Here is a 20,258-nt window from a genome sequence, read left to right on the forward strand (position 1 = left end):
TCTACCAATGCACTGCCTACTTCTAAGCCGCACACTGCACTCCTGCTGCGGCTCTCACTGCATACATCGTCATCGTTTAATGATGGGGTCACTGGGGGGTGCCCCTGTTGGCAAAGCTCCGGGACCGTTCCTGTAGCTCCTTAGACTGATTGGGCCGTGCACTTCCTGCAGCTCGAACTGCAGCCCCTGGTGTCTCAGCAGGCCCTGCTGAGAAGGCTCACAATCTCTAATGAATACGTTTTTGGCCGTTGGCAGCTTTCGGCGAGAGCAGTATTTGTAATTAAATACTCTCTCTCAGCAAATACAGCCAATTCTCTTCTGTTTGCAGCTTATTAATAACCGTGAGGTGCGAGTAAACAGAAATTAACTAAAAAGAAAACAAATATACAGTTCTGAATTCATTCGCCAGATGGAAGCCTTTGATCCACACTCCCAACTCTGTTATAGTTTCAAGACTCTTCCTCCCATCGTTAAAGGTTCTTAAAATCTACTCAGTGTGGTATTCTCAGTCATATTCTGTAAGAAAATAATGGGGATTTTTCTGTCTTGCTCTGTATTCACCGAGCCCAGAACATCGCTTATTTAGTGCTGCTTATTAGACGCTCAGAACTGCACCAGCCTCCATTAGACTCTAACTGAACCCTATAAACAGTCGTAATCAGTCACAGAAGGTTAGAAAACGCCACTAGTGAATAGACCTGTTAGGTGCAAAAGGGAATAATTAGGTTTGATGGGCCCTCAGCCAGCTCACACGGGTAATGAAGGCTTAGAAAAGAGAAAATCCTAAGCAAACCGTTCCTTCGGACACATACGCCACCCCCTGCCCCCCAAAAAAATTAAGATGCACTGTTTAACCCCTTCAGTGCCCGCCCCTTTCCCCACCCTGTGCCGGCCGTTGAATTAGCGGGCGGGGTCTATCACGAGCTGGACTCGTCATGGGCACAGCGCCACCGCGGCCCATGACGAGTCCAGCTCGTCATGGGCACTGAAGGGGTTAAAATGTCGCATACAGATTCTACAGTAAAAGGCAGCAAGGCATGGCACTGTAAAAAATAGCCAGACATCTTGGTTACGTGAATGGTTCTATAAATGTAATTGTAGGGTACAAGAGTGACTGTTCCTGTGGTGTTAGTGCTCTGATAGGCATGCAGTTGTAGGGTAGTTGTCTGGTGATGTTGGAGGTTGAACTGTTCTGGGGCTATAGGGTGGTGATGTGGCATTAGTAGTTGGGCAGTATGAGTGTTAGCACACTGATGACGTAGGTAGGATGGTGCTGGATGTGAGTTTGCCATACTGGTGAAGCTAATCTAGGGTTGTGGCCATAGTGCGGTACTGTGGTATATAGTGTGAGTGTGAGAATGATGGGTGGGGGTGCTATAAAGGTGATTGTGCACTGGTGGTTGCAGTGCAGTAGTGTGGTTCTAAGATGGTTTTGCATTGTTGTTGGGTGGTAGTGTGGCTCAGAGATGGAACATGGTCCCAGGGGTGGTGATGTACTTCCGGTGAGTGATGATGCAGTGGTGTGGAAGTATTGGTGGGGTGGACCGTAGTGAGGCAGTGAAAATTGAATGTCCTTTAAGGTGCTTTTGTGGGATTAGGGGCGGTATTGTGTAGTGATGAGGTTGGATTTGTGGTGTCGTGTGTTGACATTCCAGTGTTTTGGGTTAATAATGCAGTGCCCTGGGTAGGGTGTTGCCTGGGATCACCACCAAAGTGAGAATATTACACATTCTGACAAATGTTAGTTTTACAAACACAACCCTATACTACAATTTATGCTATAAACTTAATAAAATGAACAGCTGACAGAAAGAGGAATTCATGCAAAATGCATGCAGTGCTAGCTCCTTCATAGAGGCATGGGGGCGTCAAAAATTTCTCGGGGGGTCCACCCCCTCTCCCGAACCCCTCGTAGGTGGTTCAGGCACGCTTGCTAAGCAGTGAAGTACAACAATTGTCTTACGCCTCACCACTTTCAAATGTCACCAGCCTCCCCTGCACTGGACCTGCATATTTCCCGTGCATCCATACATTCTCTGAGCAGCATAGATTGCTTAACGTAATTTTCATTCCACCCAGCAAGGTTAGCCTCTTTTAAATGACACCTTTTCGCAACCATTCTTAGCACTTTAAGTTGCTTTTGTGGCCCCAAAGACTTGGTAGGGCGGCTGGGCTAAACCAGGAACAGTTTCATGCCCTGCACCAAAGGAACCATATCTGTATTTGTGTTTTAACATGTTTTGACTGCCTGAATTGAAACTTTCGCTATGTCTCTGAAATATTTTCATAGCGCTGAACCTCATTCTCTGGTAACTAAGGGCCAGAAGTATAATTCCAAATTGCGATCGCAAACACCGAAATTCGCAGAATTTCGGCGTTTGCGATCGTAATTTGGCTCTTTGATATGTATTAAAGAAAAACTGCCTCGCAAAATAAGGAATCGCTAAATTTGCGATTCCTTATTTTGCGATTACATTTAAGGAATCGCAAATTGCTATTCCTTAAATGCAATGTAAGAAGCACAAAAAAAGTGCAATTTGGCCTTAAGGAATCGCAAATTACCACTAACTTCGAGTTGGTGGTAATTTGCGATTTCTCTGAAAAATTCACTTTTTTGCATTTTTCAAAGGGCCACGAGGCGCACATGTATGTGTGCCACATGTGCACACATGCACATTTCAGGGGTGCAACAGGGTGTCCTTTTGACACCCTGGCACCCTTGAAATTGCATTCTCAATTTGCGATTTTCTAATTGAGAATCGCAAATTCAGAATGTCTTCCCATTCATTCCTTTGGGCCTCTAGGCCCTTAGGAATGAATGGGGAGGCATTCCTTCATTGCGAATCGCAATGTGCCCTACTCCTGACCCAGTCCTGAGGCGGAAGCCGGGAGCTGGAGGTACTAAAACAAACTCGGTTTGCATCGTATTTTAAATTTGTGTGGTGTCACTTATTAACTTGCTTCACCTGATTACTGTTCTAGGCACAAGCAGTTAAAAAGCCTCTTTCTCATTTCTCAGCGCTGTTGACGCTGTCGCGCTATCTTATTGACAAAGCGGCCGCCATTGCACCGGGCGCGCTCGCCTACCACGCCCACTAGAGGCCACGCCCCCTTTTTAACATACATAAACGCTGACCTTTCAGCGCAACGTCCCTACTCCTGACCCAGTCCTGAGGCGGAAGCCGGGAGCTGGAGGTACTAAAACAAACTCGGTTTGCATCGTATTTTAAATTTGTGTGGTGTCACTTATTAACTTGCTTCACCTGATTACTGTTCTAGGCACAAGCAGTTAAAAAGCCTCTTTCTCATTTCTCAGCGCTGTTGACGCTGTCGCGCTATCTTATTGACAAAGCGGCCGCCATTGCACCGGGCGCGCTCGCCTACCACGCCCACTAGAGGCCACGCCCCCTTTTTAACATACATAAACGCTGACCTTTCAGCGCAACGTCCCTACTCCTGACCCAGTCCTGAGGCGGAAGCCGGGAGCTGGAGGTACTAAAACAAACTCGGTTTGCATCGTATTTTAAATTTGTGTGGTGTCACTTATTAACTTGCTTCACCTGATTACTGTTCTAGGCACAAGCAGTTAAAAAGCCTCTTTCTCATTTCTCAGCGCTGTTGACGCTGTCGCGCTATCTTATTGACAAAGCGGCCGCCATTGCACCGGGCGCGCTCGCCTACCACGCCCACTAGAGGCCACGCCTACTCCCCCTAGAAATGTGCTTGCATAGGAAGCGCAGCGGACGAGCGCAGCGGGAGCGCCGTTTGCGCGCCGAAGGCGCGCCTAAGGCAAGCCCGTCTGCGCCCGTCCGCGCTAAGATCGCGCCAGACGCCGGAACCCCTGCCCAAATTCCATCAGTCCTCAGGTACGCCTCTAGCGACCTCCACCAACTCCGAGGTAAGCTCGATTGCCCCTGCAAATTTGATCTATCTACGGTACTTGTCTCCTCCAGCTGCTCCAAATGTCACTGGACCCTCAATCTAGAAGCCGAACGGACAACATCCCCCAAAATCTTGCGACCTCTCTTTACAGGTGCCCTGATAAATGCCAGGTCAATGTGTAAACACAGTCAGGACATCCACGATCTTATCATTGACCTCGATCTGGACTGTCTCATGATCACTGAGACCTGGCTCACTGAAGACAGTAACCCAGACATTGCCACTGCCCTCCCCCCGGGCTACTCCTTCCACAGGCAGGATAGACAGAAAGGCAGAGGAGGAGGTGTCGCAATTATCCTTAGGAACACCTTTAACTGTTACACCTTCTGCCTTGATCCCCTCACCGACGCAGAAGGCATAGGATTTTGCATAAACCTTAGCCAAATACTCTCCTTCACCGGTGGCCTTATCTATCGTCCACCTGGTAATGCAACGAAATTTTTGGATTCGTTAGACGACGCTCTTGGAAGCTTCCTTCTTCGCTACCCACACTTTACCCTCTTGGGAGACTTCAACATACATCTCGAATCCACAGCAGACCCGCATACCAGTAACTTTCTGCAGTCGTTGGACATCTTCAAACTACAACAAAGCGTCAAACTTCCCACACACTCCCTTGGTCACACTCTGGACGGTATCTGTTCTAACTTTCCATCCCTCTCCTCCCTATCCCCCATACCTCAAATCTGGACTGATCATTGTCTAATCCCCTTTCATATTTCCAGCTGTCACACCCCTATTTGCAATAAACGTATGCGCCATCTCACCCACCCCATCAATTGGAATACTGTCCAGAAAAACCTCATTCTTCATCCTCTTTCCCCATCTAATGCCCCTTCCCCCTCGGGTGACATAGACAGAGACGCTACAGGTCTCAACAATTGGCTCACTCACGAAATTTCGAGTCGTTGCCCTCCCCACAAACTGGACAGGGCCTCGAAAACAGCTAAATACAAGGCCCCTTGGTACACACCGGACTTAACTGCCGCTCACCTCCTTTGCAGAAAAGCAGAACGGAGATGGCGTAGAACCTACGACATCGGCGATCGCAAGAATTACATCCTACAGAGAAAAATCTATCTTGCATCCATTAAATCAGCTAAAAAAACTTACTACGTCAACGCCATTAAGGATGCTAGTCAAAAGCAAAAAACCCTTTTTGCAATAGTTAACTCCTTTACCAAACCTAAAGCTCTTCAACTGGAAATCCCTCCATCTCAAGAATTTTGTGATAAAATCTCCGACTACTTTGATGACAAGATCATCTCCATTCACAAACATTTTCCCCCCCCTCCCCCTGTTCCTTCACTCCTGGACCCGGACCAATTCAACCAGCCTATCCATAGCCTCAAAAGCTTTACTCCTGTCACCTTGTCCCAGACCAGAGAAGCGATCCTCGCCTGCAAATCTGGCTCCCCCTCTGACCCCTGTCCACCTAAGATTCTTCACCTCATCATCGACGATGTCAACCCCTTCATCAATGCCATAATCAACCAATCCCTCTCATCCGGTTCTGTTCCCCGCTCTTGGAAAAAAGGGGTGGTCAAGCCGCTCATGAAAAAGTCAAACAAACCCCCCTCCGACCTGACTAACCTCCGCCCGATCACCCTCCTACCTGCACTAGGTAAAATAACGGAACAGTTGGTCCACAAGGAGCTCAAGACCTTCCTGGATTCACATAACTTACTTCACCCCCAGCAATCCGGCTTCCGGTCGAAACATTCCACTGAGACGGCCCTGATCGAACTGACCGATACCATCAAAATCCTTCAAGATCAAAGGAAGAAGGCCATCTTGATCCTTCTCGACCTCACGGCAGCTTTCGACACCATTTCTCATTCTATTCTGATCAATAGACTCTTAGATATCGGTGTCACCAACTCTGCCCTATCCTGGATTAGTTCTTTCCTCAGTGACAGGTACCAAACCGTCACCCTTGGCCCCTATCATTCCAAGGAGAAAAAGGTGTTCTGTGGTGTCCCTCAGGGTTCCATTCTGAGTCCCCTCCTCTTCAATATCTATCTTATCCCTCTCCTTACCCTCATAGAATCGTTCGGCATAACCGTCACCTCTTATGCCGACGATACTCAGTTGATCATTCCTCTTGATGACAATTCCAACACGGCTGAGCTCAACCTGAAACACTGCCTTACAGCAGTCTTCCAATGGATGGACTTCAATCACCTGCGCTGCAACTCGAATAAGACCGAGATTCTTCCCATCGGAAAAAATGCTTCCTTCTGCCCTGCCCTGTGGTGGCCGGACAACTCTGCTGCCCCACCACAAACTGTCTCATCAGCCAGGAACCTCGGGGTTCTCTTCGACTCCGAGCTCTCCTTCGATCTCCATGCCTCGACCACAGCTGGAAAATGCTTCGGCATAATAAAGTCCTTAAGGAAATTCTTTGATTTCCTCCCGCTCGACTCAAGAAAAACGGTGGCAGTAGCCCTCATTCTCTCCCGTGTAGACTATTGCAACGGACTCATGGCAGGGACCAAAAAGTCCACCCTTGCCAAACTACAAAGTGTCTTGCACACTGCCGCCCGGCTTGTCTTAAAACTTCCACGAAAATCTTCCATCTCTGCAGCCCTTAAGGCCTTACACTGGCTCCCCCTGCACAAGAGAATCCTCTTCAAAATTCTCATTGTAGCTTTCCGAGCCTTCAACAAATCCGGTCCTTCCTACCTGACTAAACGCTTCCCCCATTATACTCCGTGCCGCTCCCTTAGATCCTCACAAGATAACCTCATGACCCTGTCTAAATTCAACCTGAAATCCAAAGGCGGCAAAACTCTTAGCACCTTAGCCATTAAAGCCTGGAATAATATGCCAAGGCATCTCAGGCTTCAAACAGTCGAGAAGCCTTTCCGGAAGCTTCTAAAAACCTGGATCTTCAAGCTTCCCGACGACTGGTCCAAAGCTGCCATCTAGCCTTCCTCACTCCACCCTGTGACTTGGAATCAGGACTCATAGCGCCATGATGCTCCTTCCGGAGCGACCGTCTGCGCTTTAGAAATACTTTTCCAAATTCCAAATTCCAAATTCGCAATTAAGGAATATGTCGGATTCACAAAATTATTTGCAAATCCTTCATACATAGCGTTTTGCGATTCTCAAATAGCGATTCGCAAAAAATCGCTATTTGAGGATCGCAAAAATGTATTTTCATACATATGGCCCTAAGCGCTTAAGTCCAGCCAAAGAGATGCGGAAATCAAACCGATGCGCTTTTATCACTCACGGACAGATTATGTGCCTATCACTGTCACTGTCCTGTGATCACCTGGTAAATGAATCCAGGGTTCATAACTTTGAAAAGTAACAATGTGCACATTCCCTATCCTTACACAAATTGCCAACAAATCATCATGGAGCACTTAATAAACACAAATAAATTAAAACTTCACTACGTTCAACATTAGCTTCCATTGTTTACTTTCCACTTATTGGAGGCTGCCAGTAGGTTTCTTTAACCCCTCCTCATACATTCCCGATCACGCACAGCTGACACGGTGACAAAGTGTGTTAGCGGAAGCACAGCGGACATGTATAGAGCCTGAAGTCTGCCTTCCTTTCTCTCGTTCACGTATATGGCGCCTCCTTTACTCCCAGGAGTCTGACATCCTTTCAAGGAACATCTCGTCCATATGTAAGGGACAGAGAGTGCCAGGCAGCGGCCGAGGAGGCCTGTCTGTCACTTGTGACGTAATCCTTCCCATCCCCCATCCTAGTGCCGGCAACATGGCCCTGTAGCTGGGTTCACGCTCTGTCATTACAATTCTTATTTATTTATTTAATGCATTTTTATATAGCGCAGACTTTACCCGAAGGTGTCAGAGAGCTGTACAATAGAACCAGTTACGTTACATGAGAGAAATGGTACAAAATAGAACGTTACAAAAATAAACAGGAGAGGTAGAGTAAAACCCTATAGGCAATAACACAATATCACACACAGCAATCAAGGGTGGGGAATAAACAAGATGATGTTACAAGTTTACAATGATGAACTAACTTCCTGGAGGGGTCTGAGAATGAGGGTATTAGTTCTGAAAGTGTCTTTGGAAGAGAAGAGATTTGAGGTCAGCTTTGAAAATCTGGATGGAGGTGGTGGCACGGAGCAATGGCGGAAGCGAGTTCTAGATTCTCACCGCATTACCTGAGAACGATTGAGCCATCGATCTTTCCTTTTTGAAGGAGGGGGGCTCAAGCAGAAACTTTTCCGCATTCCGAGAAATTCTCGAACCTCCTGCCATTTTCAGTTTATTCGCCAGGTAACGATGGGAAGAAGTGTGCAAGGCTTTAGGGTGATTCAGGCAGTTTTATAAATGGATCTTGCCTCGATGGGAAGCCATCGAAGAGAAGACAGGATAGGAGTAATGTGGTCACTTTGTTTGGATCCTGAAATAAAGCGAGTTGCTGAATGGAGGACGGATTTGAGGGGGGAGAGGTGAGATTTGGGTAAATCAGTCAGAAGAGAATTGCAGTGATCCAGTCTAGAGAGAACTAGCGATTGGACCAAGTTTTTTTGGTCTTTCTCCAGGAAGAACCGACGGATCCCCCACAGAAGTCGCAGCTGGTAACGTGCGTTCTTAGCAATGGAGTTGATGTGGGAGATTAGGTTGAGTCTTTTGTCAAGTATGACACCTAGGGATTTAGCGCTGTCGACAATGACGGGTTTATTGTTTGTTTTTTTAAAATCTGTTTATTGATTTTTTACAAACAACAGCATCAACAGAAATGTCACAGAGATACACAATGCTTTAGCAGTACGTCTACAACATTTTTAGAAGCATAATCATCATAGTAATATACAGTTTCATAACATGGTAGTAATCCAAGGAGAACACCGTGGGCCGTGTAGCACGCGCATCCCACTAAATGTCGAGGCTCGAATAGGAAGCATCAATTAGTACCATGCAGGCCCTTCTCCTGATATCCTACATATTACTCCTTTCAGCCTACTATCCCCAGTGGGGGGCGGCCTATACCAAAGCCTATATCAATCCCTCCTTCCTGCGCTATAGTATTCCACAACACCCATAAGCGCAGCACTCGGTCTCCTATTGTTGCACCCCTCCCGTCACCCCTCCCGCTGCCTCCCGTGGATACTCTATCAGATAACAGGTCAAGGGAGCCCAAATGCTTCGCGGCCTAGAGGCACTAGGCAATAACTCCGAGTATGTGTCAAGCTGCTCTTGACACGTCACTAGATCAGTGATCCAATCCTTGAATTTCGGGGCGCGGCCCCTACCCCATCGACAGGCCACCCTTCGCTTTGCCATCAAGAGTCCCAGCGCCACATATTTCCTATGTGCTGCCAGTAGCGGACCGACATACCCAAGCAACGCCATCAATGGTGTGGGTTCAACCCGTGTATGCACCATATGAGTCAGCGCCTCAAAGACCTGTCGCCAATATTCGTGCACCTCCGGGCATGTCCACGCCAGGTGCAGAAAATCCGCACCAGGGGCCCCACATCTGTCACAGCAATCCGTTTCTCTCAGCCGATATCTACACATTTTAACCGGCGTATAATATAGCCTATGCAGGAACTTATAATGTATCATTCGAAGTCTACTGCTGGCCGTCACTCTCTCAGTCTGCAGACAACAGTACTCCCACTGCTCATCTGAGAGCGTCTCAGTAAGCTCCGTATCCCATCTTGTGCGAGCGAGCGGGTCAGCCATTTCCCTTTGAGTGTGCACTGTGCTGTAAATTAATGAGACCAGTCGTGTGGCTGTCCTGCACCTCAACATTACCTGCAGTGGAGCACACGCCACTGGTTCACTCGGGAAATCCGGAGTAATAGCCCCAATCCCCTGTCTCAACCTGACATATAAAAAAAGATCAAGTGGGGTGTGGTGTAAACCCTGCAACATCTGCTCTGCCGATCGAAACTTCCCCTCGTGATACAAGTCTCCCCAGTTCTGTATATTCAGTCGTTCTCTGAACTTGTGGAACAGTGCCTCCTGCAGCAACGGCATCTCTGGGTGATACGTGAGTGGCAACAAAGCCGCGTACTGCATAGGTGTCTGAAACAGCTGCCCAATTCGACGCCAAGCATCGACCATACAGGTGACCGTGGTTGGTGTCCTCTCCCTAGGCGCCACCGGTTCATACAGCACTCCATCTAACGGTATCGGATGTACGAGCCAGTGCTCCGCCGCCACCTGAGGCATATATCTGGGCTGCGTCACCCAGTACCACGCATACTGTGCTTGCGCGCTGAGGTAGTATAGTTCGAAATTTGGTACCCCAAATCCTCCCTGCGAGTAGGGCCTAGTAAGTACTTCCCATTGCAGCCGCGGCTGCCGACCCCCCATACCAGTCACGTGAGCACCGATCTGAGCGTCATAAAGAAAGTTCTCCCCGGATAAAACAGGATATTTAGGAATAAATAGAGTAACTGAGGCAGGAGCACCATTTTAATCAGTGAGACCCGACCCGCCATGGACAGGGGGAGTGCAATCCATCGGGACACACAGTCTGCTATTCGCGTTATTGCGGTTCCATAGTTCAATCTCAGGAGCTCGTCCTTGTCCCTCGTCACTCTGATCCCCAAATTGCGCAGCTCCTCATCACACCACTCTAAGGGGTAATCCAACGAAAATGTATGCGTTGCTTGCGTTAGTGGGAATATGCTAGATTTGGTCCAATTGATATGAATCCCCGATAGTCTCCCAAACACTATAAACTTTAGCAATATCGGGTTCAAATTATCGTGCGGATTCCGGATATACAAGGTAATATCGTCTGCATATAGGGATATAAGGATCTGCCACAAATTACGCCTCAGCGCCTTATCATTATGATGCTGCCGCAGTTTCGCTACTAGCGGTTCCACTGCAATAGCAAAGAGAAGCGGAGAGAGTGGACACCCCTGCCGGGTTCAACTCGTAATGGTCAGAGGCGGCGAAGCGTGGCCATTTATTAGAATCTTGGCCACTGGTACATTATACAGAGTGTCCGTAAGTTATGGGATGTTGCCCTTCCCGGCACAAAGCCGGACTGGTCCGGTAGTATCAAATTTTCAAGGAGTAAACTCAGCCGATTGGCAATCAGCTTGGCTAGTATCTTAGCGTCGCAGTTTAGGAGGGATAGCGGTCTGTAGGAATCACACTGCCGGGGCGATTTTCCCGGCTTCAGCAATGAGACTATAAGTGCTTCCCTCATGGACGCGGGGAGGATGCCCACTTCCAACGATTCCTCATAGACTTCTCTCAGAACGGGGCCATAATATCTATATACGTTTTATAAAATTCTATAGGGATGCCATCCGTACCAGTGGCTTTCCCAGATTGCATACCCATAATAGCCTCCCGAACCTCGTCCAGCTCAAACGGAGCACATAAAAACTCTCTTTGCCTATCACTAAGCCACCCCAGCGCCACATCCCCAAAGAACCTCTCCAGATCCAGCTCCTCCCTTCTGGTGGTGGTATATAGGGTCCCATAATGCCTCGCGAATGTGCTAACAATGTTAGCTGTATCTCGGTACACCCTTCCCTCAAGGTCTTCAATTTCAAGAACGTAGTTTGAATAACGAGGTTTCCTAACTGAGGTTGCCAGCACCTTCCCCGGTCGGTCACCCTCTCCATAGCAGCGGGCCCTCCAGTATTTCCCCCGAAATCGCGCCTCCCGTTCCGCTGTAGTCATATATTCTGTGAGTGTGTCTCTGAATTTTACTTGGACCGTGGCAGATGGAGCACGTGCCAACTCCTCCTCCATCAATTTAAGCTCCCTCTCCTACCTGCTTAGTGTTTTAGCAAGATCCTTTAGCACCCCGAACCCCTTGGACATGCAGAACCCTTGCATCGTTACTTTAAACGCCTCCCAGATAATTTCGACGCTGTCCACCGAGCCTTTATTGCGGGCAAAAAATCCCGTATTTCCTCCTGCAGTTCCTCACGGAAGACCGCATCCAGCAGCATGGTAGCCTGCAACCACCAGGCACCTCTCGGCACTTTAAGGTCCGCGGAAGACAGCGTGAGCAGAACCGGGGCATGATCAGAGTATGTTCTGGCAAGATGCTGCACCTTGGAGACCGCAGCGCCCAATCCCCTAGACACCAACCAATAATCAAGTCGCGCCCATGAGGCTGCCTGCGCCGTGTAATGTGTGCCTTCTTTCAAGCTCGGGTGAACATGCCTCCAGGTGTCTAGCAGTTGATATGCATCAATTGTGTCCCTGAGAACCGCAGCCGCCTTGTTGTAGTGATGCGAGGCCGGGTGCGATCTATCACACCCCGGATTATACGTAACATTGAAATCCCCACCCCAGATAATGTGTTGGGAGCCCGTCTCAAATATTTTGGCCCACAGTGCAGTAAAAAAAGCAGGGTCATCCACATTTGGCCCATAACAACAGGCCAATGTAACCGAGGTCGAGCCCAGCCTCCCCCATGCTATACAATATCGTCACTGCGCATCCCCCACTGAACCCACGAGGTGAAAGGGCACCTGTCTTTTTATAAGGATAGCCGTCCCGCGCACATAAGAAGAATAGGAGGAGAAAATCCTGTGTTCAGCCCACCTGGCCGCAAAACCTCCAGCCCCCTGAGGAGTAAAATGTGTTTCCTGTAACATGGCAATGTGTGTGTGGTGCCTATCTAGGTACGCAAGCAACTGTCGTCTCTTCCGCGCGTCCCCCAACCCACGAACATTCCATGTGACGATATTCATACTACCTACTGCACAGTCAGCCATACTTCCGATCCCCATACATTCCACCAAGCGCTATTCCAGCATTGTAGCGTGACAAACCTCCCATGATATCACATAGACTCTTTGACAATCCGAGATGCACAGATATAACCACAACCCAACTCGCCCCTAGACCCTGTTCATTAGCAGCCTTCTGGGGGGTAAACATCTTGAAACTAACAACTTCCCCACTGATTCCCACCCCCTCCCACTGAAGCAGCCCCAACTTGCCAGAAAAGAAGCCCCCCCTTGCCCTCCCTCATCCCAACATGTCAGCCATATACGCCACAACACCCTTCTTGGATGTGCAGCAAAACACCCCAGGGTGATACCCGTTGGGGGCTTCTACTAGGTGGACGCACATTCACCTCTCACCCCCAAACCCGAAGCTCCCCCCAACGGAACATTCAGGCCTAGGGGGCCAGAGTGTGCCCAGTACTCCAGACCATTTGCTCAATTTGGGCAGCCGGCAGTAGTAATGTACAGCCTCAGTCTCGACTCCTGCCACATCAAGCGCATTATAGCTCTGATTTCAAGATTGTCCCCTCCAGGTCCATTTGCAGCAGCCTCATGAGTGTCCTCTACCTCTCTCTCCGACATCGCTCGCTTCATAGCTGGATTTCCCCCACCTGGACGATTCGGTCTTTTCAGTTGCTTAAGAAAGTCGTCTACTTGGTTTGGCGCAGTGAAAAAATGCTGTTTCCCTTGATATGTCACCCTGAGGCGCGCCGGGTAGAGCAATGCATAGTCAATTTGTGCCTTTCGCAGCTTGGCCTTGACCTCCAAAAATTTAAGCCTCTCCTCTTGAACCATGGGCGTAAAGTCAGGATAGATGGAGAAGGAATTCCCATCATATGTCAAAGTCTGTTTGCTTCTGGCAGCTCGCAAAGCTACATCGCGGTCTCTATAATTTAATAGCCTCGCAATAATCGGGCGCGGACTGCCCCCCGGCGGCGGCCGTGGGCCCAGAGTTCTATGGGCACGTTCTACAATGAACTGGCTAGAGAATGCGTCCGTGCCAACCGAGGATAATAGCAATCGTTCTATATATTCCTCCATCTTCCCAACATTGGTGGATTCCGGAATTCCCAAGACGCGTATGTTGTTGCGCCGACTACGCGCTTCCAAATCTTCATTCTTTGCGGCGATTACCCTCAGCAGATTATCCATCCGGGCAAGCCGCGTGGTTTGGTTGGAGGTCACATCCTCTGCTTCTGATATGCGCCGTTCCGCTTCTGTAAGCCTCTCCTCGTGCCCTTCAATCTTGTGGACTATGGCATCCATTCTGGTCGACATGTGATCCACCTTTTCAACCACTGTAGCGAAACCTTGCCGGATCTCCTGTAGAATACTCTAGACATCTGTATCTGGCGCCGCAGCCCCTTCCTGAGCCCCGCCGCGTCCCTCATGGAGCGGACCTGCTTGTGGGGCCTGAGTCCCCCGTCTCACCGTCTAGAAATGCAGTTTCGGCTGCCTGGCATACGACTTCCCCATGCTGTCTCTGTAGCGGTGGTCTAGGCCTAGTGCCGACCAACTCCCACCTCCACAGCCTTTCTCCGTCGCACAGTAAGGCCTCCAGTCCCGGCCGTGATCTTCGTTTTCCGGTCTCCCTAGTATCTCAGTCTCCCAGACCTCCTGGGATTCAGCCCTGGCTCTGCTCCTCTGCAGGACAATCGCCGATCAGCTCCTCGGATCTCCAATCCCCTTGGTGGCCCCTATGCTGCCCTGGTACTTTTTCAGTTCTGCCGCCACCGCAGCGCTATCACCGCCGGCAACAGCGCCAGATCACTCCCCCAGTCGGACCGCGCTCCTAATCCTGGGCGACTGAAGCATGTAGTTCCCCCTCAATGGGTACAGAATCGGTTCTTTTTCGCTGTGGAGGCGGTGTTCCCTGTAGTGTATTTTATTCCAGCCTCATTGATGAAGGCACCCCGTCATGGCCGGTAACCCCCACAGGCACGCAGCTCGCTGTCTCCCTCTGCACCGTCCCAGGAGGCGCTCCCCGTCTCCGGGCTGCTCCCGGTTCGCAGATCCGCTCCGTACCTGTGATCGAGGATGCCGCGGGGGGGGGGGGGGGGATCACTGCTTCACCCCGCACCCCCTTCAGTCGCCGCACCTCCGCCGCCTCCCCGCCGCGATCCCGCGATGAATCCTCCGCTACCCGGCTCTCACCTTCTCAGCGCCCAGGTATGCCAGCAACTCCTCACTCGCCGATGAATATAAATCCAGGATCGCAGCCAGGGCGCAATCCCGCGCTGATTGTCTCTGCCTCAGGGTCAGGCCGGCACTTCGGGAGCGTCCGGCGGGTAGGGCGCCCCCGAGGCCTACCACCTCGTGTGCAGCCGCGGCCTCTGGCAAGCACAGCTGCCGACCTCCTTCCTGCGCGCGAACAGCCGGAGCGTCCCGGTCACTCCTCCCGGCCGTCCAACGTCGGTTCTCTCGGTGCAATCTTCTCCAAAATTTCAGCGAGGCTGCTTGACAGGTTCCCTCAGCTACCGTGAAGGTCTAAAGCTGCCGCCGCCGTATTCGAGCAGGATTAGTGAAGGATTAGTGTACCGGGCCACGGGAGCCTCACGGCAGTGCAGCCATTCAGTGTGCGCGCCACCTAGCGCCTTCAATGACGGGTTTATTGTTGAGTAGATTCAGCTGATCCATCCAAGATTGAACAGGAGGAGGCGAGAGAGAGGTAGATAGGAGGAGGAATTCAGTTTCGGTGGGATTGAGAATGAGTTGGTGAACTAACAGCCAGTTGTGAATAGAGTTGAGAGTAGAGTCGTGTGCGGAAGACACCTTGAGGTAGATTTGGGTGTTATCCGCATAGAGATGGTAGTGGATCCCAGATTTACTTAGGAAGTTCCCTAATGGTTCCAGATAGAGATTAAACAGAGTGGGTGCAAGGGTAGAACCTTGAGGGATGCCTTGACCTACCACCAATGGAGACGAAAGACCCCAGCCACAAGCATTCTACGGTGCCACTCTGTATAATGAGGTTTCATTGTGTCCCAGTGGATTTTCTGCTATCTTTCCTAGATGGCCACTTTACATTTCTGAAGTATTTATAAACAAAGCAGACGAAGCATAAACAGATTCTGTGGTCTTCGCCCTCGTAACTGAAAGAAATCTCTTGGGGTCAGACCGCACCAACCAAATCTCCCTGCCCCCTCTCTCTTTTCATGTAGATGTTCCCTTTCTGCATTTCTTGGATCAGACCCTTCATTGCTTTGATATGCCATGCTGTAAGGGGCGTAGAACAGGTATATAGGGTATTACAGCCTTACAGGGGCGTAATACAGGCATATATGGCATTACAGTATTACACGGACATAATACAGGCATATATATTAGGCCCCTGTAATTCTGTAATATTACAGGAGGCTAATACAGGCATATACGGTATTACGGAATTACAGCAACGTGATACAGGCATAAATGGTATTAGAGTATTACAGGGGAGTAATGCAGGCATATACGATATTACAGTATTACAGGGGCGTAATACAGGCATACACGGCATTACAGTTTTACAGCAAGGGCGTAGCACAGGCATATACGATATTACAGGGGCGTAATACAGGTATATACGGTATTAATTAGAGTAATACATCGGCGTAATACTAAGGGCTTGAATGGTTGCAGGGTCCACCCATTCTAGCCCCCCACCACCTAACCATTCAGAGGGCTACCAATCACCCCAAGGCCAATTCACATCTGTGGAATTTGTCTGGGAGACGCAGGGGTCCCACTTCACATTTTGCAGGGGGGCCCCATCGCTCTGTGTTAAACCACTGCATGGCATTTTTACCATCCTTGAGTGACGTCACCCACTGTGTTACAGTCTCAGCCTGGGCGTTGAGCTGCCATTGGAATGGGCAGTCAGCTGAGGGGCCCTCACTCTGAGCCCCGCCCATTATGAGAAAGAGCTCCTGCCTTATTTCAGTTGTCATTACTGGAAAGGACATATAGCAAGCAGCAGCGGTGTGTCCATTAGGGCGTTGGGGCGTAACCCCCCCGCCCGCAGCTCCCTCGGCATCTTTGAACTTAAGTAAACCGAATCAGTTTACTTAAGTTCAAAGACGCTGAGGGAGAACCGACAATCATGTCAGTCAGCATGACGTCGGACCGCCCACCCCCTTCAGAGTCTGAAGGGGGGGTGGCGGTCCGGCGTCATGTTGACTGACATGATTGTCAGAATGACCAGGGGCAACAGGCAACAGCTGCAGCACAAGTGCGCATGAGTGGGGAAGGTGAGCGAATTTTCGCGCCGTAGCCAGTCATGCGCACTAGTGGCTGCAAAGGCTGGCGCATGCCCATTAGGAGAGCGAGGGTTGAGCAAAGGCTCAAATCTCGGTCTCCTAATGGGCAGGCGGGCGAGCAGTAACCAAGCCCTAAGCCAATCCTGGCACTGCTGGCAGCGCCAGGATTGGCTGAGAGGGGCTGTAGGCGCCATTGCGCCAACGGACCTGAGGCGGCGCGGACCTGCACAGGACCTCGGGTAGGATAAGGATTTTTATATTTTTTTTAACACTCCCCCTCGCCCCCACCCGACACCCCCCCAACCCCCTCTGCGAGCCATGACTGCAGAAATGTGCATAAATCTTAAAAGACTTACATCACAATTTGCATAGATTTGTGAATTTTTGCTGACTCACAGCACTTGCTGGAGAATATGTGGCCGAAATATGGACAAATCACGATCTGTTCTTTGAGCAGGTTTTCTTTTCTTTCGTTTTATATCGAGCCCCTTTCACCTGCTTTACCTGCTTTGTGGTTGTTTAGTGCACTTGTAGGACCCCTTCTACCCCTCCAAGCAGCAATGCTACTTCCTCTCCGTACAAACCTGCGGGGGCCCTCGGTATGGACCACGATGGAGGACACGTGCACTTGGTAAATGCCTCTGGCCCTGATTATGTGAGCCTGGCTGCTGAGGTACAAACTGCAGCCTGGTACCTCTCCACTCTCACCCGCCCCCCACAGTCCTGGCCCCGCCATGAATCTTGGGTATCTGTGCATCCCTGCAGGGTCCCACAATCTTGTCGGCCACCACAACTTTCCCAAACGAAAATGCTGTGTTCTGAACCCGATGAGATTTAGAAGGGCAGCACAGCACGAGGAACCGTGGATGGAAAGCTTAGAGGAATGCTTCCAACGAGGAGGGGGTATCACGCCTCAATAATGTAACTGACCTTTGACCTCAGACTGCCCAGCAAGAGCTAGGGCCCCCTCCCATTTTCTAAGGACAGCCGTAGATGACGCGTGGTATTCCGAAGTCCCCGTACAGAGGAATAAACCACGGGACCCCCTCAAGCGTGGCTGCCGCTCAACCAAATGTTGGTGATAATGAGTGAGAATGAATATTTCGATGACTGGAAGAAGCTGCGTTATGGTGAGTGTGTGACTGAATGAGAGAACTGAGTGAATGGTAGTGTGCTGGTGAGTGTGTCCTATAGTGACAGAGGTGACCACGGGGAAGACCGTTGGTACTCGTTGGCGTGGTGTGTATGGATGAGCGATGAAGGCTGCGTGACTGGAAGCATGTGGGCGAGTGGCTGTGCTTTTGAGTGCTGTGTGCGCCTGTACTGTATGCACTGCGTCAAATGGCATCTGGGCTGTTCAGCAGTACCTGGTGGTGCTGCACCATGAATCACAGCAGTGTGCGAGCAGCAGGCCAGGTCACAGAGCTAGTGGCAGCCCGGCCTGCAGAGACATTAGAATATCCCCCAACATGGTCATGTGTCTGCGACAGGCATGCACGATTTACGGGAGCGGCACTCCTGAACCCTCACAAAATATGCCATGCAGTTGGTATTTGCGTTAATTTCGTAGCACGTGCCTTCTTTAAGCGCTGCCTCTCAGCCCTGCTGCCCCGGTAAAAGTGAGTTGTGTCGTTGTTCTGGGCTGTTTGGAATATGTGTTGGAATACATCTACTGTCTGCCTATGCAAATGTGTTGCCACGTGCCTCTGGGGGGCATATTTGTCAGACATATTTGTCAAACACCAGTGCCTCAATCAGCAACTGAAATGTAATGTGTTGTAGGGTTCCTGGAGTCGGCGTACCTCTTCCTGCACAGTGCCAGGAGCCTTAAACATTAAAAAGATCTCCTTCTGTCAGCCTTTTCCTATTTAAACATATACATATTTACATTTATTTGGTCTATACACGCCAGGAAACTACAGACAAGATTTACTGACTTTCTCTCAATGCAGTGGTGTGTGAAAATCTGCAGAACTGCATTGAGCGAACATTGAAAAAATGTGCAACGCTGTGTTTTGGGGAAATTGGGCACTTTTAGCGTGGTGCTAAGCATTGTGCTATGGCATAAATGCGAACCAGTGCCAAGCCTCAACCTATCATGATATGTGCCGGGCTGGTGTGAACAGATAAATGCCTCCGCTTGATTAGATATGGAACTGGGGTGCAGTTTGGGCCGTGTGGCTGCCTTCCTGCGCATGGTTGAACATGGATAAACCTATTGTTCCTCCTCGCATCACGACGGGCAGCATTTCCTTTTCAGTGTCAGGCACAATTGCGACTCTGGGGTTTCTAGATGTGCAGCAGCTGTGTTAAAAGAAGATGAATTTTTAATTTTCCAATGCCTCACGAAGTTGTCAGGTTTCTTGCTTTCAGGAATGCATTACATTCAGAATGAAGCCTCTTTCTGTTTGGTAAAGGATAAGTTAACAAAGGGTACGCAATTAGTATCCTAAGTTTGCGCGACCGCTGCAGAGTGTGATGCCTAGACTTGATTTTAATTTGTAGTGTCATTCGGTGACCATAATTTGTTACTTTAAATCGCTTGTGAGTCACGAATACAGGTGCTGAATGATGAGGAATGTGACCGCTGGGCTGCACGGTCCGTGGGCATGCAAAATATTCTTCTGTTAAATCTCGAAATCCGCCGGCCATGGCGAATGCTATTACACAATGTTGCAAGAAGCAAGTCATTATTAAGATGCATGCAGGCGCACAAAGCCCATAGGCTAACATTGAAACGGCCATGTGTATTTGGTGGACTTGTGACTACGCTCCACGTATCCATTGTAAATCACTCGAGAGTAACTCTCCACCCGTTCCTATATTCATATATTAGTATAGTCTACACTCAAACTACATGAAGTTAACCTAACAGTTTGGTTCTGTATTAGGATTGCTTTATTAACCTTCCTGCTTCCTCAAATTTGCTTGAAAATGCACCATGTGTCCACTCTTTTTTCAAAATTTTCTAGGCGGGAAATTCCCCCGAATCCCCCGTAGGTTGTTCGGGCTCGCTCGCTATGCTGGCATGCCGCTGTGCAGTAAGACAATAATTTTACGCCTCACCACTTTCAAATGTCACCAGCCACCACTGATAGCAAGCCCTGCCTCTTATTTGGCAAGCGAATAGTGCTGTAACAGACAAAACAATGAAAAAATAACAAAGATGGCCTGTTTCTGGATAAAAAACCAACATTTAAAGTTCCTGGCAGTGGAGTGAACATTCCTAGAGGTTTAAGTGAGGTACCACCTGTAGGAGGCTGCTGGTGCATCACTGCTACAATTACTTTATTGGCAATCAGCAGATTTTCAAAAGCAGAAAGGTACCTATTCTTAAAACGAGCATTGGTAAACTCCGG

Source organism: Triturus cristatus, chromosome 3_2 (assembly GCF_964204655.1).
Source record: "Triturus cristatus chromosome 3_2, aTriCri1.1, whole genome shotgun sequence".
In the NCBI taxonomy this organism is placed as follows: Eukaryota; Metazoa; Chordata; class Amphibia; order Caudata; family Salamandridae; genus Triturus; species Triturus cristatus.